This window comes from Canis lupus, chromosome 17 (assembly GCF_048164855.1).
Source record: "Canis lupus baileyi chromosome 17, mCanLup2.hap1, whole genome shotgun sequence".
Lineage (NCBI taxonomy): Eukaryota > Metazoa > Chordata > Mammalia > Carnivora > Canidae > Canis > Canis lupus.
The window spans coordinates 2,085,843-2,108,124 of record NC_132854.1 but is presented as its reverse complement, the minus strand read 5'-3'; positions in this window follow the sequence as shown (position 1 = coordinate 2,108,124).

The following is a 22,282-nucleotide window of genomic DNA, read 5'->3' as shown; positions in this document are numbered from 1 at the left end:
TGGGAGGAGAATGAGCACATTTATATCTTCACGTCTATGGATATCTCGGCAAATAGGAAGAGACTCCAGAGCAATTGGCCAAGGCCCAGGACTGGGGAAGGTTCTGGGGATGCTTAACATGGAACCGTGGCCTGGGACGTTTGTGGCCTTGTAGGCGGGGCAGGCAGATGGTAATGTGGGGACACAGGTGGAGAGCACCCCTTTCCTCTGGCTGGCCACTGAGTGCAGTGTCAGGCTTCCTAAAAATGGTGCACAGTCTGTCCTCCCAAATGAACCAGGAACCAGCTTCCCTGATGCATCTGTATGTGCCAGATGCAGATGTGAGGGGAGATCGTGAAACACCACACATGCCCAGGTACGTGGGGGTGGAGGGAAACCATTGGAATCTTTGAGCAAGGCCCCATCCTCAGCAGGGAGAGAGTAGAGGATGGGCAAGGGACAGGAGGACAGCCCCAGAGATGTTGGCATCTGGATCCCCAGAACCTGTGACGTGAGTCACTTTGCAGATGCCGTGCATGCAGCATCCCTGAGGTGGGGAGACTATCCTGGATTGTCACCTGGGCCCTGAGAAGCACACTCTCGCAGCAGTGATGGAGGTCAGAGGGAGAGGATCCTGTGGAGGGAAGGTGGAGGAGGCAATGCTGCTACTCTTGCAGTTGGAGAGGGGGCTGTGAGACCAGGGGCAGGTGCTTCTAGCAACTGCATAAAGGCAAGGAGTGGAGTCTCCCCAGCACCTTCCCTGTAGCCACATGAGACCTCCAGAACTAACACATATGTGTTGTGTTGTGCTGCTGAGTGTTATGGCTGCAACAGAAAGTAAACACAATGTCACTGGAACTTTGAGGACAGAGTTGGCTGCAAGTCTCCATCTAGGACCGTGGGTACTGAGTATCGTGGTTCCAGCTGCACCAGCCTCCCCCAGGAGCTTGTTGGGAGCTCACGGCACACCAACTCAGTCAGGATGTGTGGTTAACAGGGCCTGCAGGTGACTGCCAGCAACCGTGGAAAGTCAGGAACAGGTAGACAGAGGCATGTAGGGCTGTGTGCACCAGACCTTCATGAATCTAAAGTGAGAACAGTGGGCGCAATTGCAGGTTTCCTCTTGTCCTTCAACCTTGTGAGCGTGGGTGCAGCCAGGATGGAGAACTGGATTCAGCCAGGTTGCAATTTAGCCAAGCAAGCATGCCAATTGGAGACGGAAGGGTTAACGACGCCTAGAGGGAGATCTAGTTAGAGGACTTTGGAAAATAAGCTGGGTGAGGAGAGACAGGAGGACACGGGTGGGGACAGGGCAGAGGCGAGGGGTTAGCCTGGAGGGGAGGGGCGGGGGACTGGGGACAAGCGTGTGAAGTGGAGGTGACTGGTGGCGACAAGGTCAAGAATAAGACCGTGATGATGGCTGGCTTCCTTTGGTGCGGGGTCTTCCCGGGCACCGGGAAACCTGCCCCCAGCGGCTGTGGCCCAGGATTGCATCACTGCATCACGTATGACCCATTGCATCCAGCGGTGTGGCTCCAACTGACCAGACTCATCTTGAGGTAGTGTGGAGGGTGGGATCCCAGCCAGGGCCACGGTTCTATCTCATGGGTGCAGCGAGGTGCTGACTTCCATTTCTGGATAAATGCTCTCAGTTCCAAAAAGAGAGCAAATCCTCCACCCTTTGGTCATGCTTTTTTTCACTCAAACTCCTGGTTTTGCTGTGCAAAGCCCTGCCCACAGCCAACAGGAGACGAAGAATGGCTGTCCCCACTGCCTCCATCCTGTGAAAGGGATTGTAGAAAATTAATACGATTTCTTCCTCAAGGGTTTGGTTGAATTCACCAGTGAGCCCATTTGGGTCTGATGCTTTCTGTTTTGGAAAGTTGGTTTCTGTTTTTTCTTGTGTGAGTTCTAGCAAATTGTGTCTTTCCAGGAATTGATCATTTTCATCCAGTTTATCACATTCGTGGACATTAAATTGTTCATGGTTTTCTGCTATTATCCTTCTAATGTCCGTGTGATGTCCCAGCTTTCATTTCTGATATTAGTAATTTGCCTTCTTTTTTATCTTTTAAGATACAATTTAGAGAGAGAGAGAGAGAGAGAGAGAGAGAGAGAGAGAGAGAGGTGGGAGGGGCAGAGGGAGAGAATCTCCAGCAGACTCATTCACAGCACCGAGCCTGACATGGGGCTGGATCCCACAACCCTGAGGTCATGACCTGAGCTGAAATCAAGAGTCAGACATTTCGCCTTCTGAGCCACCCAGCTGTCCCCATTTGCCTTCTTTCTTAAACCTGTTTTTTGAAACACTCTCAAACTTACAGAAAAGTTGCAAGTTCTAGCACAAAAGTTGTTTCCCCACTGAACCAGTGTAGAGTAAGTTGCTGCTGTAAAACAGGCATTTCCAATGAACAAAGATACTCTCTTAGATAATCATAATCGAATTCTCAATATCAGGAGATTAATACCAACTTTACCATCAAATCCTCGAACCCCACTCAAATTTTGCCAATTCTCTTACCAATGTCCTTTGTACCTACCCAGAGGATCTGGTTCAGCTCATCTTACATGCAGCCATCAGGTCCCTTTCGTCTCCTTCAGTGTGGAACAATCCTCAGGCTTCCCAGGGCTGTCATGGAGAAGTCACTTTAGAAGATTACAGGGCAGTTGTTTAGTAGAATGTTCCTTATTTGGAGTTTGTCTGATGCATCATCATGAATGCATTCAGGCTGCAAATCTTGGTGTGGGCATCACAGACGTAGTGCTGCATCTAGTCACCGCGTGTGTCAGGTGTCACGTTAAGTGGCTTGTTGCTGTTGGGGCTATTTTAATCACTTGGTTAAGATGACATCACCTTGGGTTGTCCACTGTACACTCCTCTCTCTTCCTCCTTCATTAGTGTTTTGTGTGTTGGTGCTTTGAAATTAGCTAAGTGTTCTCATTAAACTTCTATTCATTCATTCATTCACGTCTGTGTGGACTTACGGTCCAGTGGTTTCATGCGCTGTGGTCTGTCGCTACCAGGATTTACTTAGGTGTTTGAATTCTCTCAAGTTTGGCCAGGGGAGGCCCCTGCATGTGGACCCCCACGCCTCTGGCATGTCACCACTCATCTTTGAGAACCTTCCTGCTTTCTGACACAACGTGATTTTCCGTGTTGTCTGGTGCCTTCCCTGCCCCAGCAGATGGCCTTGGGGTCAGCAGATGGTCCCAGGGGCACTGGCTCCATTCCCTGGGAGGCCGCTGCTCCCAGCTCCTCCAGGAACCCGCCGGCTCCCCATACACTGACTGAGCCCTTCCCCTGCGGCCCCCGTGCCCCCGAGCAGGGCGCAGTGCCCATCGCCATGACCCTGCTTGTGCAAGTGCTGCGGGGTCCTTCTTCCTCTTTTCCTTCTCCTTGAAGTTTTTAGAAACCCGCTTATCTATTCTGCTTCAAATTAATCCCCGAATGCTGCTTTACCAGACCATTAGTTGTGGCAGTGGCTGGTGATTACAGACGTGCATCATTTCTCTCCCGGCCTTTTTAGGGCCAATCGCTATGGCAACCGTATTACGGAAAATTGCTTTCTCTCCTTAAAATACCCTTCAGATAAAGGTCATTCGGTATTAACACTTCCAACTAAAACCAGCCCTGTAAGCAGCGCCAAGAACACGGTCACCACACGTCCTTCCGTGTGGGCATGTGTTCAGGTGTGTAATGTCAGGAGACTCTCATAACAGGACTAAACACGGGAGTGGAAGAGCGCTAATGCCCAGCGTGCGTGTGCGAGTCTGTGACGTCGAAACATGTTTATCCTGGTCCTTGTGCTTGCAGGGCAACTGTTATTGGCTCCTGATGGTGACATTGCACCGTGTCCCTGCTCCACGTGTGGCTTGGGACAGCGAGAGGCACCTGCAGCAGAGAAGAAGTCTCTCCTGTGGGCGGGCGGCTACCAGGGGCACCCACCGAGGTCCACAGAGCGCACCCCCCCCCCCCACTTGGGTCTTGTAGCAGCCCGTGGCGGGTCACACGGCGGGACACATTTTTTGTTGTTGTTGTTTTCCACTTAACCTCAGTGTTTTTACATAATACTTCATTAGCTCTGGGGCTTTATTTCTCAGACTAGAAACCGTCTGGGCTGTGTTCTGGTTCCCGGCAACCATATCCCTTGGTGTTTCACGGGGCAAGAAGCGGACGCGCCAAGGTGCCTGACTCTCCAAGCCGCCTTCCGTCCAGATGGTACAAGACATTGCATCTCTGCGTCTGGGCTGCTGCTTTCTTGAGAACTGCCCTCCATCAAATTCACACATGTGCACAGTCTAATCTGCACATCATCCTATGTAGTTTGCAGTGGAGAATGCACACGTGCACACGTCAGCCTTTCCTGGGAACAAGGGTTTTCTCTGGCCTTACAGAGCTGTGTTGTCCTCCAGAAATCACGGCTGCTCCATATTCCCCTCTACCCAGTTGTCACCCTGATGTCCTGTATATGTTTTTTTTTTTTTTCAATCTAGGAACAATTAAAGATCTCACAGTACAGTTGTTTGTAACGTGTCTCTTACTCCCTTAATCCAGAATGGTCTTCACTGCTTTTTTGTTGTTGTTCAAGACATCAGCACCACAGAGTCCAGGCGAGTTGTCTTATGAGATGTCCACAGTGCGGATGGTCTAGTGTTTCCCTTGTGGGTCGATGCGGGTCGCAGGTTTTGGTGAGGCTGCTGCAGAGGTGACAGATGCATGTGGTCCCTGCATCACGGCAACGGGAGACTCTAAGAAAGAATTCACCAGATTTAACTACCACATTTCTCCGGTGTGAATAACTTTGTCCTTTGGGAAGTTGGTAAGAAACCCATGGGATGACCATTCAAAGCTGCATGAATATTCCATTCCCCAATAACCTTGATCAGCCGTGGTTGCAGAATGGGGATACTCCAATTCTCTCGTCTCTGCCACGCTTATTAACTGGCTTTCTTTTGTGAAGAAGAATTTATCTAGCCTTTAAAAGATAATTCATTGTAGATTCAGTTATTGCTTTTAATTCAGTGTATTCTAATCTGTTACCATCACTGTTCTTTTTAACCAAACTGTTCCGAGTCTGGCTCACAGGAGCCCCTCCATTTCCTAGGAGCACCTCACTTGTCTTAAGTACTTCTCGGCCTTCTGACAGAGAAGACAGAGAGATATGCTCTGATATTTACAGCAGAGTCCCAGGGAGCAGGTGAGCCATCGCTTGTGGTCTGCGGAGAGGACAGCGCTGGAAGTTACAGATTCACACTCGTGCTCCCACTCAGGCCCCACAGCACCGGGTTGTCCACGTTTGATTTTCCTTTCTCTCACGGTGAGGCTCTGGGTTTCCCGAAGCTCAACCTGTGTCAGCTCTTTGCTCTACCCTGTAGCGGGCACAAACTCATTTCAGAATCACCATGCCAACACCACTGCCAAAAATAAACAAGAAAAATTCAGGATTTCTTTGCAGTGATTTTTGTCCTTAGAATACATTGTACAAAGTGTGGATAGTCAGTCCAGTTCTTAGGGAAACTTCTTTTTAAATTTATTTCTATTTTTTTTGAAGTTTTTTAATCATTTATTTGAGAGAGAGAGGGAGAGAGAATGAATGGAGGGAGGGAGAGGGAGAAGCAGACCCCTGCTCAGCAGGGAGCCTGATGTGGGGCTCAATTCCAGGACCCCAGGATCTGAAAGCAGACCCCGGGATCTGAAGGCAGACGCTTCACCGATGGAGCCGCTCAGGTGCCTTCGATCCTTTTTTAGGCAAAAGGTAGTGTAGCATATATACTCTTATGTATTTTCCGTTTTTTAAAAAACCTGAAGTATATCCTGGAACTCACCTTTTATTAGTTTATAAAATTTTCCTGTTGGCAACCATCTAATACATCAGGTAGCTGTACTGTGGATCCTTTAACTGGTTGCTTACAGAAGGGCACTTGGGAAGTCATACACTGCAATTAGAAATAACATCACAGTGAATAGCCTCGTGTACTTGTGAAGAAGTGTTTGTCAGGGTTAGTTTCTGGAGGTGGGATTCTGGGTGAAAGTGTGTATGCACAGTTCTCCTAGGTTTTTGCCACAGGTGTGCTACTGTTGGCATTCCCACCAGTGGTGCACACAAATGCCTGCTTGTCCTGGGGTGTGTGCTCACACTTCTGAATTTTTGTCCACGTGATGAGTGGGATATGGTAGGTATCCTGGTGTGTCTGAGACTTAATCTGTATTCATGAGTGAAGTTGAACATCTTTTCATATGTTAAGGGCCTTCTGCATATTGTGTTTTGTGGACTGTTATGTATGTTGTCCATTTTTCCATTGGATGTTTGGCCTTTCCTTCCCCTCTATTTTTGAGATCGTTTTATAGGTGAGGGAGATGGGCCCTTTATCACTGAGAGATGTAACGCAGACTTCCGCCAGTTTGTCCTTTGCTATTTGACTTGGTTTACGGTGTTTTTCAGAAACTTAAAAAGTTTTTATAATCAAATTAATCCATCTATGCTTTATTTGCACATTAATTGTGTTATAGTTTAAAAAGCTTTCTTCTCATCCATCATGTCCAGGTTATAAAGGAATTCATGCATATTTTTTGCTAGATGTTTTTCCATTTCCATCACTGATCCATTTGTGGCATGTCTTCATATGCCACATCATCATCAAGGTGAGGACTGATTTCTACCTTCTTCCACATGGCCGCCCAGTGACAACAGTGTCCTTTGTTACAACAGTCTGTTTCTCCCGGAAAGCTGAGATGTCACTTTTCTCTTGTGCCATGTCTCCCCACATTCCTGTGAGTCTAGGCTTGCTCTTTTTCACTGGCCTATCTGTCCACCAATACCATAGTTGTAATTATTGAGGCTTTTGGTGTGTTTTAATATCTGGTAGGACGAATCCCCCTCCTTGCTCTTCTTTTAGAGTTTTTCTAGCAATCATTGTGTGCTTACTTTTTCACTTAAGCTTTAGAGTCAACTTGTGTAAGTACAGAATAACAACTTAGTGGGAATTTTATTTCAATTTTGTTAAATGTATATACTATCTCTAGGAGGACTGATGTTTTTATAATGAGTTATCGCATCCAAGAACAAGGGATGTTTTTACATTTGCTAAAGTCATTTTGTGTTTTTAAAGGTGGCTTAAAATTATTTTCACATGGGTTTTGCATCTTTTCTGATAAGTTAATTCCTAAGTACTTTATCCTTTTTGGTGCTTTTGTAATAGTGAGTTTCTCTTTCCTTGTTCATTATCTGGGTGTGTACACACACCCACAAACACACGCGCATACACAGTCACTGTAGATTTTTGTAAATTCAGTTTACATATTGTTTTGGATTATTTTGTTTTTGTTATTATTTTTATTATTTAGATTGTTAAATGGTGCAGATAGTGGCTATTCTTGCCTTGTTTCTGACCTTAGTGGGAAGTACATCTACCATATCCTATGAAGACAGAAAATGACATAAAGGTCATATATACACACTTGTATGTATCTACATGCATACCTGTGTATGCACATATGTATGTGTACATGTGTGTAGGTATGGGTGTAGATACACATACATGTGTGAGTATGTATGTTTAGGGAAATGTACATGAATTCTTACTGAATATTTTTTATCAGGCTTTGTTTTTGTATTATGGAGAAAGCCATGTAATCTTCCTTACAACTTTTATTAGGATGGCAAAATATATTAATGAATTTTCTGATATTGATCCAGCCTCACACTCCCAGAATCAGTTCTACTTGAACATGATGTACTATTTTTTAATGTTTTGTGGCTTGTGTGTGCTAATCTTTTATTTAGGATTTTTTGCATTGATATTTATAAGAAATGTGGGCCTATAGCTTTCTTTTTGGTACTATCTTTATTGCTTTCAATGTCAATATTCTACTTGCTTCAGGAAAGAATTTGGAAGTTTTCCTTTCTGTGCCCTGGGACAATTTCATAATGCTGAGTCGTTTTGTACTTGTTGAGTACATTCCCTGTGAAATGTCCTTTCTTGTCCTTTCACATGAGACAGTTCTTTGATAACTTAATGTATTTTGTCTTTGGAAGTAGGTCTGTTCAAGCTTTCCATCTTTATTTGGGTCAAGTTTAGCAAGTTGTATCTTCCTAGGAAATTATTCATTTCATGTAGGTTTTAAAATGAATTCACATAAACTCGTACAAAATAGTTCTTATGAGTTTTTTATGTTCATTTGTTTTATTGTTATTTCTCTCTTGCCACTTCCTTATTTTCTTGATTAGGCAGATTATAGAATTGTCTGTTCATTTCTTTTAAAAGAAACAGCATTTTTATTTATTTAATAGTTCTACTTCTTATTCTATTATAGACCATTTGTAGTTGTAGGGTGCCCATCTGTAAGCATATCTAGTGGTATTTAATAAATTTTAAATATTTAATTTCTGTTTTCTATCACATTTGCTTTTAGCCTTATTACTAAATAATAATTCTCTTAATAATAATAATAAAGACTCTTCTTGCTTTCTCTTTTTTTTTAATTTTATAGTTATTTTTCCAGTTCTTTGAGTCTGGAACCTAATTCATTTTCTTTTTATTAATTCTGTTAGTGTAATTATTTAAAGTCATAAAATTTCCCCTGACCACTGTTTGGGTTTTAGCTCATGGATTCTGATATGCAGTGTTTTTATCACATGCATTTTGTAATTCTACAATTTTTATTTGTACTTTTTTCCTTAGTCAATTGTGGTTTATTACAGTTTTCTTTTTAATTTTCAAGAGAAAAAAACCTCTTGCTATTTTGATTCAGTATCAATTTCTAACTTTTTTGAATTTCTATTAGAGATTTATGTTTGAATTTTATTATTAACACTGTATTTGTGACTAGTAAGTGGTAAAGTTCTGTGAATGTTCCATGGGCTTTTGAGAAAGACCATGTTCTCGATATTTAGAGGCAAAGTTTAATGATTTATCGTAATATCTACTTTTTTGATGATTCCATTTCCCTTCTGTTGTTTTGTCCTTTTGCCTTGCCTGGAGTGAGAAATGTCATCTCTGTAAAGGAAATATCGTCTCTGGTGGTTTAGTGGGTTTTCCCTTTCCACTGCCTCTTTGTGAGTTACCACCTCACAAAAGATGGTTCCTGTGTGTGTTGTTACATAGATGTTCATAACAGGTAGGTCTTCATTATGAATTGCTGTTTTTGGTATCAAAAGTGGTGGTTTAGAAGTCCCTTTAAATGCTCTTTCCGTGCTTGAATCTTGTGCTGACTGTTTGTACTGTTGCTTTCCTGTTGGTTGCGTTTGCTGGTACCTGATTGTGTGTTCAACAACACACAGCACTTTGATCTGGATGTATCTCTTGCATTAGTTGGCTTCTACTTTGTGAATCAATTTGAAAATCTTGAGTTTTCAGCCATTAGAAACGACAAATACCCACCATTTGCTTCAACGTGGATGGAACTGGAGGGTATGATGCTGAGTGAAGTAAGTCAATCGGAAAAGGACAAACAGTGTATGTTCTCATTCATTTTGGGAATATAAATAATAGTGAAAGGGAATATAAGGGAAGGGACAAGAAATGTGTGGGAAATATCAGAAAGGGAGACAGAACATAAAGACTCCTAACTCTGGGAAACGAACGAGGGGTGGTGGAAGAGGAGGAGAACGGGCGGTGGGGGTGAATGGGTGACGGGCACTGAGGGGGACACTTGACGGGATGAGCACTGGGTGTTATTCTGTATGTTGATAAATTGAACACCAATAAAAATTATTTTATTAAAAAAAAAAGAAAATCTAGAGTTTTCAGTGTGATGTTTGATCTCATCCTTGTCGTATTATTAAATGTTACGTTTACAGTGTGTATTATAATATATTCTATTTCTTCTGTTTAAATTTTGTTGTCTTTCTTTTGATCATTAGGAAGTATCTGTATCAGTACTGATGCCTTTTATAATGCCTGCAATCTCTTTCCTCTCAGATGGACCCTTATTGTCTGTAAGTGACCTACTAACTCTGTTACCTGTGCAGCTGCTTTTATTTTTTTCCCATGCTTTTTATTTTTTTGCTGTTGCCTTGTTTCTATTTTGCAAGACATTAAACATCTAAGTACTATTCTTCTATCCTTGTTCCCATCCTAGTGTTAGTTTTAGATCTACCATTAAATATTTTCAACGCTCACAATCAGTCCTTCTTTTGGTTAATACTTTTTTGGTCAACACTAGTTTGGAAGAAGTTTGTCCTTAGTTAACTCTTCAAAGGAGCATCAACACACATTTCATGAACTCGTGAATGCTTACGGTGCTTACAACTGCTTTTCCATAATCTGATTCTTGAAGGACAACTTGAAAGAGCAGAAAATCTTTGGCTCCTATATTCTTTCCTTGAGTTTTTGAAAACAACTATGAATCTACTGTTGTGTTTACATTTTTCTCTCTGGTCATCAGATGCTAATTCATGTTCTCCCCTTTGGGAGTCACTTGTTCTGTTTACCAGAGGAACAAAGGATTTAAAAAATACCTTTAATCATTTTATTGGGATGTGTTCTGGTTTTGATAGTTTCAGGTCAATTTTACCAGCTACATGTGGGCCCTTATAATATACTGACTCAAGCCTTCTTATATTTCCACAAAATTGCTTTCTTTATAGTTTTATTGGATTCTACTTTATAAATAGTAGCTACTTCTCATTGTTACATGATTTTTCCTTTTGGAACTCTGATTAGCTGCATATTGGACCTTCTCTGTCAGTCTTCTTTGTGTATGGTTTTCCCTTTGATCCTTTAACAACCTCCTTTCATTATCCCCATCCTCTTGGTTGTTTCTCCTGTTCCCAGTGTCCCTGTTAGGAACTTAGTTGAATATATCATCTCTTGGGCACCTAATAGCTTAATTTATACTACTTTTCTTTGGTTTCTTCCCCAAATCCAGCAAGTTCTCATTTACATATTTTGATATTAATTCTTTTTGTTTTGTTTTCAGCTTTTAGATTTTTTTATGTGAAATTTCTAAAATTTTGAAGAAAAATATATTTGTTTCATATTTACTTCTTGTTGGGTGTTGCTCACAGCTCTTCTCTGCTCCATGTTTTCTTTTGTGTGGAGCACTTTAACCAGATGAAGTGCCTCTTGTTTTGTGTTTTTCAAGAAATATCTTGTATCTTCCTAAACCAGCAATGGTGGGTGACACTATGTAGGCAGCAGAGAGGGGCTTGGTTCAGGCTCAGTTCAGGAGGGCTCTTGTAACAGTACCTTTTCAGATTGTGATTCTCTCTTTTCTGGGGGATTCTTTTTTTTTTTTAAAAAAAGATTTTATTTATTTGAGAGACAGCGTGAGAGAGCACAGCATGGGGAGGGGCAGAAGGGGGGAGAAGCAGGGTCCCTGCTGAGTAGAGCCTGATATGGGGCTCAATCCTAGGACCCTGAGATCATGACCTGAGCGGAAGGCAGACGTTTTGCTGATTGAGCCTTCCAAGTGGACCTGCAGCATTCTTTTTTTTTTTTTTTTTTAAGATTTTATTTATTCATGAGAGAAACAGAGAGAGAAAGGCAGAGACACAGGCAGAGGGAGAAGCAGGCTGCCTGTGGGGAGCCCAATGTGGGACTCAACCCCAGGATTCCAGTATCATGCCCTGAGCCAAAGGCAGATGCTCAACTGCTGAGCCACCCAGCATCCCACCCCCTGGAGGATTCTTAATTGATACCATCTGCTTCCTTCTTTCCCTTCACAAGCTCCCTGCCCCCCGCCCCTGATACAGTGCCTCCCAAGACTGTTACCACCAGCACTGTTACTACTTTCTTTCAAGAACCTTGTACTTTAAAGTTATTTGAGACTTCTGGAAGAGTTGTGAAGGTCATGCAGAGGGTTCCCCTGTCCACCTTCCCTCAACTGCCTCTTGTGAATACCTTATACCACTGTGTGTTTATCAAAACTAAGGAGCTAACTTTGGGACACCATTAATCCACCATCACTTTATTAGGATTGTCCCAGTTTCTGTGCTAATATCATCTCCCTATTCTAGGATCCAACCCAGGGTGCACATACATTTAGGTCTCTCTTCATGTCTCCAATTTAGGACAGTGTTTAGTGTCCCCTTGTTTTTATGACTAGGGGATTTTGTAGGATAGCAGTCAGGTATTTGGTAGAATGTCCCTCCATTTGGATTTGTTTGCTGTTTCTCATGACTAGCCTTAGATGATAGAATTTTGGACAAGAATACCACAGAGGTGACATGCCTTCTCCTTAGATTGTATTGGGGCATGTGGTATCAACATGACATTCAGGGTTGACTGTGATCACTTGGTGAAGTGGTGTCTGCCAGTTTCTCCATTGTGAAGTTACTGCTTTCCCCTTTCCGTACTCTGGTCTTCAGAAGCGAGGGAGTATGTCTCGCCCACTCCTAAGTGGAGTCAGGTGCCACCTCCTGGAGAAGACATCAAAGAACCTGTGTACACACGATCATCACCGCAGTAAGTAGTACATTTTAAAGGAGAGTCTTTGAGGCCATGCAAGTATTCTGTTTCTCCTTTAAGTTTTACCAAGTAATTCTGGAATTTATGAATCTTTCTTGTGGACATTGGTTTTCTGGTATCACTAATGGTGATTTTCTATTTCACTTGCTCTTTCTACAGGTATAACTAGAATTTTTCTTAAGCAAGATTTGTCGTCTTCCACATTTATGTATTCACTTATTGTATCAGTATGGGCTCATAAATATTTATCTTACTTTGAGGGTTATGATCCCAAAGTGTCATTTTTTTTGTTATGTTGCTCATACGGCTCCAGATTTGACTTGTGTGAGTGCCTTTCATTGACTCCTGTGCCCTTCTAACATGCATGCATTCTGTTTGTTTCTATTTTGAGTACATTCTCACTCTCTGGTTCCATGAGGTAGTCCAGGCACATCCTATAGTTTCCCTGCCTCGCCTGGAGTCAGCTGCATCTCCAGCCCCTGACTTCATTTATTGGGGATGATGTCAGAAACCAAGGTCTGGACTGGATATGCTCCTGCTGTGGGGTGTCTACTTTTAGACCCCCCAGTACTCCCAGAAGCTATGTCTTTGGTCCACTGGGTTTCCTTTGGGAGGTGGACTTGTTTCTGTCATAGTTTTGTCTGTTCTCGCTCAGCTGCCCCACTCCCCACCCCCCTGCAGAGGGGAGCTCCTCCATTTGTGTTCCCAGTGTGACTCCTTGGTTTTGCACATTTGCTCTGTCTCCAGGACATGGTGGAGGCACATGGTGTATCCTCACATTTCATGGAGAAGTCATGTGGTGCCAGTCCTCATATATCTGCTGTGCTGGCCACTTCATTAGGGTCTACTAATCTGGAAAGTTGTACCCTTCAGTTCAGGGAAGTTTTCTTGTATTATTTTTTAAATAATTTCTTCACTTCTCTTTTTCCATTTAGATACAAATTCAATAAATAAGCCATATTGGAAGACTCAAATAACTGGAAAGGAAAACTTGGCACAACATCTATCAGTGAATGAGGCATGGCACTATTTCCTTATTCAGCTGCCATTAAAGTGATTATAGATCCTTCTGCTGATCTTTTATTCCATTTGGTTTTCTCTCTCAAGCATCTCATGGCAAGAGGAATTAAGGGGAGATTTTAAAAATTGAAAGTCTTTTGAGTCATTATTGGTTTTTCCAGGCTACAAAGCTATGCCGTCCCACTGCTGGCTCTCACTACCGCCAGAGTGCCTGCAGGGGTCCTGCTCAGGGAAACTGTGCAAGGACTACCACCGTTTGAGGACACTTCCTTGCTCTTTGGCCAGCTCTCCTTGCTGGAACATGCCAGTGCAGATTTCAGTAAAATGATCAGCAGAGCTACAGTGCTGTAGGTGCAGATATGTGTGAGCAGCTGGTCCCTGGCAAACAGTAGGTATCAGCTCAATGAGCACTAACTGAATGGAAGGAATTGTGGGGGGGGGCACTTGTCAGTGGGGAGACTCCCAGGGCCTCCTGCCCCTTTCCAGTAGTGAAACCATCATGGCAGAGTCAGAGGACAGGTGGCCCCATCAAGAAGCAAATGTCACTTACTTGCGTTGGGGGAGGGGTGGCTGGGGGAGGGACGGGCATGGCAGAGCCAGGAGCCTCTCAAGCCTCTAGGAGAGACGGTTTAGGCTTGGAATCAGGCAGACCTGGGTTTGAATCCACTTCTTTACAGGTGACCTGCTGGGTCACGTGGGGCAGTCACTTGTGTCCCTGAACAAGCTCACCTCACTGGCACATGTGACTTGATCCCCACCCCATACCTGGCTGGACCCCAGTGAATGGCTCCTCTTGGAGAGACTATTGTGCCTTCTGCTGGTCCCAGGGTGAGCTTTTCCTCATAGACATGCTGCTGCTCCTCCAGAGGGGATGAGGGCTGCACTCTGAGCCCAGCCTCACATAGACACAGTCAGGGCCCATGGGGGGTGGATTGTAGATGCCTGGGCTCACCACATGGGTGTCCCCAGCCTTACTCTGGCCTGGGACAGGGAAGCCAGTGGGCAGGAGGGACCCAGGGCCACAGCTCTCTGGGACAAGGGACAACCTCTCAAATCCCCCTGAAAATAGACGTTCAAATTCCTGGATTAAACTCTTGAAACTCTCCTGTGGATTTCCATGTCCGTCTTTGTGTACATTCCTGGGTTATCTTCTCTGTCTCTGCTCCACCATCCCTGTTGGAAAACAGTCGCCTGTTTCATGTTTTCTGAATAAGTGGCCTGTCTTCTGCTGCATCCTCCTCTTGTTCACAAAGCCAGTATCTGTTATGTGTTCGATAGTACTAACCCCTGAGGCAGGTTTCCTCTGCTCCTTTTTTTTTTTTTTAAAGATTTTATTTATTTATTCATAAGAGACACAGAGAGAGAAGCAGAGACACAGGCAGAGGGAGAAGCAGGCCCCATGCAGGGAGCCCGATGCGGGACTCGATCCCGCGACTCCAAGATCACACCCTGGGCTGAAGGCCGGTGCTAAACCGCTCAGCCACCCAGGGATCCCCTCCTCTGCTCATTGATCAGCCAACTGTCCCTCTTTCCTGTTATCTGACCTAGATTTCCTGCTGGGGACTTCCCGCAGTACCTGGATATTCTTGACCCTGGACACAGATCGGGTGCTTTGTTTTCACAGAGGAGGCTTTTTGGCTGCAAGGTGCTTGGCTGGGGTCCTGGCCGTTTGTGCAGCCTTCTTGTTGTTGTATATGTTTTCCCAAGTCCCCTATTTGTCATTGATACCCAAGACTGGCTACTGGTGCTGAGAGCTGATGGGAAAGATGCTGGGGTCTCACTGGTGGGAAGACCTTTCCCAGGCCGCATCTGCAGGGTGGCCTCCACCTTCCTGCCCAGCCTTGCCTCCTATACCTCAGGTAGAGTTCACCATTCAGTATCCTCAGAGACTAAGCTTCCTGCCTTCCGTGGAGTGTAGGGGGTCCGTTTCCAGGCTGTGGAGCTAGGGGAACCGGCTTGGGGTCTACCTAGGTCTCAGAACATGGACAAATCCTGGTCCTCAACATGCCACCCCACCCCTTCCTGGGGAGACTCAGGTGCCTCCTGAGCCTTCTGGTGGCCCCAGGGGAGGCTCCGCTAGCTTGTCACCTCTTCCATCATAGCGCTCAGATCTCAGCTGTACGTCTTCTCTGTTGTGACAAATTTAACGTCAAGGGAGCAGGACGGTCAGCCTGCTGATGCAAGTGGAAGCAGCTTTCTATGCTGCTGTCAAGCTCTTTATTTTGTATTTTGTTTTGCACCCCAGCCCTACCTTTTTCTTTCTTGGTGTCTACCTAAGACATTTAAATTTGAAAGGTTGTCATGTATTGTTACAAAAATACTTCCTGCCTGGAAAATGCAGAACTTTCTCAACGAAAGCCACAATGAGTGAATAGAACGAAGGTGTGTGTGACTGCATGCACACGCGTGACTGTGTGTGCGCCCACGCGAGTGTGTGTGGGGAGGGGCGGGCGGGCGCTGAGGAGTGAGACACAGTGAAGGAGGAGGGGTCCAAGCAGAGGAGGGACCCGATAAAGAAGTTCACGGAATGCCAAAAGCAAGGCTGTAGCTGGGATGCTAATTTGCTCCAATGTGTGCATGTCACTGATAGCCAGTGGGGCCCGTGACATTCTGACGCCGTCTCTCAGGAAAGAGTAGGACACAGAGGAGGCCCGTGTAATTGGAGAACCAGCTGAGATCTGAGGCGGTCGAGGATGAGGATGAACCATCCTCCATACAATGGCATTGGTTGAAGGTTGTATATAAGGTGGCCTTATTAAAGTGACAAGGCAATTTAATTCCTTTGTGCACGATGATTCTACTTCATTGATTTACAATGGGAAGGATATAATTTTGCTAGTGTTGGCAAAAAGCTCAAATGTCAGCCTTTTCAAATTACCATACTTGCCTTGTTCAGGATGAATAATGAATAAGTCACCTTTTGTCTACAGTTAAATATTCTTGAATAAATACAAAGAGCATAAAAGACATAAATGATTGCCTGATTTATATTTAAAATAAAGATCAACATTGTGATAAATGGTTGAAAATGCTGTGTGTGCAGCAATATGACTCTCCTGATAATTACATTATCAATGAGGGAGCAGCCCAGGTGTAGACGGTTGTCGGGGTGCATACCCGCTTACCTGTGAAGCTGCGTCACACTGTGGGCCTGAGCAGCTTCACAAGGGGGATCATGGGTCCCAGTAGAAGGGTCTGTCTCCCCAGAACCCCCACGTCTGAAACCCCGAGGCCCAGGAAGGGCAGAGAGCCCTGGGTCCCAGGCCCTCAGCGTTAGGGAGAGCAAAGGCCCTGAGAGAGGCTGATTCACTCTGGGCTGGGGATGGCTCTCTATTTGTCACCTTTGGAAGGGAGTTTGTAAGAAAGTTTGGACAAGAGTAGAAGAGCAGATTCATCTGAAAAATCAGCCAGTCCATGGCGAACAACCGCAAATAACCATGGAGTTGTACACAGCTTTGGGAAATGAGTAGGATGGGGAGAGCTTCGCATGATGAACAAACATGCCCACATTACTCTCACGTGAATAAAGCAAGTTCTACTTCGATAAGAAAATAAAATCCAATTTTTTAAAAAGATTTTATTTGTTCATAAGAGACACAGAGAGAGAGAGAGAGAGAGAGAGAGAGAGGCAGAGACACAGGCAGAGGGAGAAGCAGGCTCCATGCAGGGAGCCTGATGTGGGACTCGATCCCAGGTCTCCAGGATCACACCCTGGGCCAAAGGCGACCCTAAACCACTGAGCCACCCGGGCTGTCCATAAAATCCAACTTTTATTAAAAATGTGTATATGTGTGGATTAGACTAATTTTCTTGTTTTCTGAAGAGACAGAATGTATATGCATATTTATGTGTGTTTGAAACACATTAATTTTAAGGAATTGGCTCATGTGGTTGTGGGAATGACACGACTCAAATGTACAGGGCAGGCTGCAGACCCAGGGAAAAGCTGGTGCTTCAGGTCCAAAGGTCAATGTGGGCAGAGTGAGAGTATATGTGTACTTGTGTTTGTGAATGTATGCATACAAGTGTGAATGGTGGTGTATATGTGTGTGTGTACGTGAATGTGAAGGCTGGTGTGTGTACTTGTGTTTATACATGTATGTGTGTATGTGCACGTGTGTCTTTGGACCTGTGTGTATATGTGTGAATGCTGGTGTGTGTCTGTGTACATGTGCCTGTGCATGAGTGTGTATGTGCACAGTGTGAGTGTGTTGTGGAAGCAGAACGTGCATGTACAAAGGAGTCACAGATGAGGCCAGGTGTGGCCCAGCAGTAGCGCATGGAGGCACGTGCAGGTGGGACAGGGCAGGGGTTTGGGAGGAGAGGACTGATGCGCGCCTCGGCGCCCGGTGAGCCCTCCATGGTTCCCAGCTTCCTTCTCTGCTTACTCCGGCACCTGAGATCATGGCTGCTTTCTGGGACAGTTTTCTTAATGAGAGCAGGGTTTGCTTTTGGGAAGGTGGCCTCATCTGGAGGATTGTGCTCGGCGCTGGCGCCTTACCTCCCACCTCATCCTGTGCTGGGGACATCACACCTGGGTCAAGGTGAGGCCTGAGTTGAGCACCGGGCTCCTGGCAGAGCCACAGGCCTGCGGGCTGGGAGAGCCTGGTGTGGCCTGGACCAGTTCCCTCTCTGGGAGCAGTTCTAGATGGGGTGGGAGGCCCAGCTCCTGGGAAGACGGTGGACAGCCACTTCGGGACCCCAGCTTCTCAGAGCTGGTGCGGGAGGGGGCCTTGTAAGGATGCAGGGCTAGTAAAGAGGGTGCATGTTGGCCCCATGGAGACAAGCAGAGGGGGAGTCCTGTGGTGAGCTCTGGGGCGGGGAGGGGGAACACCATGGGGTCAGCACAGGGAGGGCAGCATGCTTGGCTCCTACAAGGCCCCAGGCCCCAGTGAGAGCCCCCGAGCCCTGAGGGACAGTGCCAGCCGGGCAGGACTGCTGCTTTGGCCTGAGATGGGAGCACGCCGGCCCCAGGTCAGGATGCTCAGCTGCAGTGACAGAGAGCAGCCTTTCCCCAGCTGTCCCTTAGCACATTACTATATTCAGGGTGAGTGTGGGTGCAGGAGGCAGACCCGGGGTGAAGGCTCCCTGCAGGGATGTGAGTGGCCCTTGCTGGTGACCATGGCACAGAACTGATAGGAGCACAGGGGTCCCAGCAGACCTCGGGCAGGCCTGGCTGCTGGGGCGCCACAGACCGGGGGGTGTCTGCTCCGTGCTTGCTCCCTGGAAGGTCTCCGGAGTGCACTTTAACCTTTTCTTTCCTCGACAATGTTGACCCATTACAACACGGGTGACTAGGTTTCCGTTCGAGTAGGATGACGTCACTGCGCAGTGCCGGGTACTATGGTGACAGGCACTTGGCAAATGTGAACGGCCGTCTCCACCTTGCTAGGGCACAAGGGCTTTGCTCGGGGCGCTCCACGCTGACGAGGAGCTAGGAAGGGACTTGTTGGAAGTTTGCTCATCCTGTTTGGGGTCTCCCCACAGCAGCTGCCTTCCGGGGTCTCCACAGGAGGCAGAGAAACGAACGACAGGTGTTTGCAGACAGCAGAGCAAGTGTCCCTGGAAAGGCCTTCTTGGGCATCTAGGATTTGTATGAATTTTGAGAGGGTGCTTGGGTTGGGACAGAAATTCTGGAACTGGAAATCATCTTGTGCTTGCGCATCCCCACCCCAAGGTTCCGTCCCAGAGAACCAAGGCTGCTCACCCTGAGATCTTTTACTTCCTAGAGTAGAAATATGCAAGGGCACCTGGGGGCTCAACCGGTGCGATGTCTGCCTTCGGCTCAGGACATGATCCCAGGGTCCTGGGATGGAGCCCCATGTCCAGGGGGTGGGGGAGTGGTCCCTGCTTAGCAGGGAGCCTGCTTCTCCCTCTCCCTCTGCCCCTTTCCACCCCTGCTTGTGCGTACCATGATCTTTCACGAGGGTTCATTAAGACACCAATAAAAACCCACATCCCTGGAATGCCGACAGGGTCCCAGCTGAGCTCTGTCTCAGATAAATAAATCTTTAAAAAAAAGGGGGTAAATCTTAAAAAAAAAAAAAAAAAAAGAAATATGCAATACATTTAGCCCTGAATTTATAATGGAGAATACTTGTGATTTCAGATGTGTCGGGAAGCCTATGCTGTGTGCGAAGCTGAGACAGGGATGGGGCTGGCATCCAGGCTGCGGGACAAAGGGGACACCCGCCTCCATCACAGAAGGCTCACGAGGCTAGAGTCCGGCTCACCTTGGGGACAAGATGCCGTTCTCGTGGTTTCTGCAGGTGATGTCCCTCCTGGCAAAAGCGAACAACGCAAGCCCATCACACATTAAAGCAGTCCTGTCTGGCCCTGTGCATCTTTTCCTTCCACCAGGCCCAGCTCTGAGAGGACAGGTGTGTGGCAGGAATCACGGGTCTTTGACAGACGGAGGATCGGGGATGTGAAGATAGGATCCATTCTGCTTGTCACTGTGGCCGTCACAATGGGACACAGGGGTCCGGAATCTGCGTGGACTGGAGCTGGAGCTGTCCTCAGTCCCTAGTGTGCAACCTGAGCTGGGAGGGTGGTTGGTCCCTAAAGAACGCAGGGGTGAGGTCACAGAGGAGGGGAGGAAGGGGAGCCAGGAGACGGCGTGAGCTGTGCCTTCTTCCTCGTTAGTAGCTGAGATGGGATGCGGGATGCCCGCCTCAGCCACCAGCACGTCCTCAGTGCCAGAGACCCCTGTACCATCTTGTTTACTCCTCCCGACAAGCCCCTGACACGGGGGCAGGTGTCCTCTTCATCTCCACCTCCCTGTGGAACCATAAGGGACAGCGAGGCTGGGAGACTTCCCCAATTCCTCTCCCGTCTCTGACACCCACCGTCTACACCGCTGTCCAGGGACCTCTAGGTGTGTGTCTCTGAGCCCCTCCCGGGCAAGCAGGGGGTCAGGTGCTGACTGATCCAGGAGTGGGGGCCCAGGGAAAGGGGACACGGTGTCTGTGGGGGAGACTTGCTGGGCAGGGAGGGCTGGGGCCCACGCACCACACCGATGGGAGGAGTGTGTGCAGGTGGTCGGGGCATGGGGCTGGCCTGGGAGCCCCACCCCCAGCCCTGGGTCAGGCGCCCCTCCAGGCCATGCTGTGGGCTGGGAGGGATTGGTTAAACCTTGAGGAGCCAAGCCCGCAGTCAGGGTGGGGGGAGGCACATCCTGGGGTCGGCTCACAGTGGGGGCCCTGGACAGCGGGGCGGGGTGGCGAGGCAGGGGAAATTCCCCAGGAAATCCCTTCCCTCCTCTGCTCTGCTTCCTGCCCTCGCCTCCTCTTTTCTTTCTCATCTCTCTGCACTGAGGGGGTGGGGTAAAGCTATAAGGAACAGTGGGCATAATCAGGAAGGGCCAAGGTGGCCCCTACAGGCTTTGGCACTAGTGGTTGTGGGTTGTCAGCACCCCAGCAAAGACTCCAGGACACACCGAGGTGGGCGAAGGGCCAGACGGTGCAGGAGGGAATCGCGGGGTGGCTTGGGGGGTCAGAGGGACTCACCGGGGCCTGGCTGGGTGCTCCGGGCCGGGGTAAGCGGGTGCGTTGCTCTGGATGGGATGCTGTCAGGAAGCAGGGCAGCGTCCACAGATCTGACCTGGAAGGAGGGAGGAAGCCCAGAGCAGGTGGGCACGGGATGGGCAACACGCGGCCCTGGAGGCTGGAGGTGCAGTGGCCCCTGGGCACGCGCGGGCCGCGAGCCTGTTGTGTCTGGGCCCTGGCACGGGCATGACGTGACCCAGGTGGGCTGGCGCGGTGTCGTGCGCTGGTTTGCGTCCCGCAGGAGAGCACCCGGCTGCTGTCTGCCCGGCCTTCCTCTCCTCTCTCCGGGTTCGGGGTGAGCACTCGCTCTCTCTCTCCATCCAGTGCCAGGTCCACCTCCCAGCCCAGCCAGCGTCCTCCTGGAGCCACTCGCGGAGCCCGACTGGCCGCGCACCTGGCAGCGTTGAAAAGCTTCTGGTCCCTCCGAGGCCTCGCCTGACTTTGTAAGGGGAGGGGTCTCGAGTTCTTTCAGCGTCAGGCCCCACCTCCGGGTGGGGGCACCTGCCAGCGTCTGTGTCCCCTGAGTCACGGCCTGGCCGGTCCTTCACACCCACAGGCAGCTCTGCTGTTGCTGTGGCGATTGCCTTGGGAGAACACAGGCACCCAACCCCGAGGCCCCTGGGGCGCCCACCATGGGCTGGGGCAGGGGTCTGCTGTGGAGCGACAGCCACCAGCCCGACTCCCGCCAGCTTCCTGGAGGAGTGGGACCACGTTGCTAAGTAGGCCACATCTCCGAGCTTCAGTTCATCCACCCGGGATGGGAGACGGTACTGATGCAACCACCTCCGTGGATCCTCTCAGCCCTGGAGTCTGAGACCCGCCCCTTGAGAGCCAAAGGGTTCGACTGTCTGATGATTTGGCCGAGAGTGGTCATGGCGGGAGCTGGCGTCCTGGGAGAAAAATCCTGGAGTGGTGGGATGGAAAGAGGGTTCTTGGCCTTCCGTCTGACCAAGAATGTGGGCTGGAGGCTAAGACGACTTCTAAACCAGATCCTGTCCTTGGAGAAGCTCAGGGACCCCAGGGGTCCGGCCGGCCGGGTCTGCTAGTCTGGGGCAGCGGCCCTCCCCGCGGTGCGGCTCCCGCGGCTCACCTGGTCTGTGCCCACAGCCGGTCCACGGGGAGCCTCATGGAGCCAGACTGCAAGGAAAGACGGGCCTTGCTCGGGACACTTTGCCCAAGTGCCCCGTGCTGGTTTTCGTGCTGGTCACGGACGCTCTATCTGGAGTAGCCCAGGTGTGGCAGAGAGGCACCCGCACGCTACACCAGCCAGGGCGTTTTCTGGGCTTTAGGGATTTCTCTGCTGTTCATATTCTGCTTTGCAATTT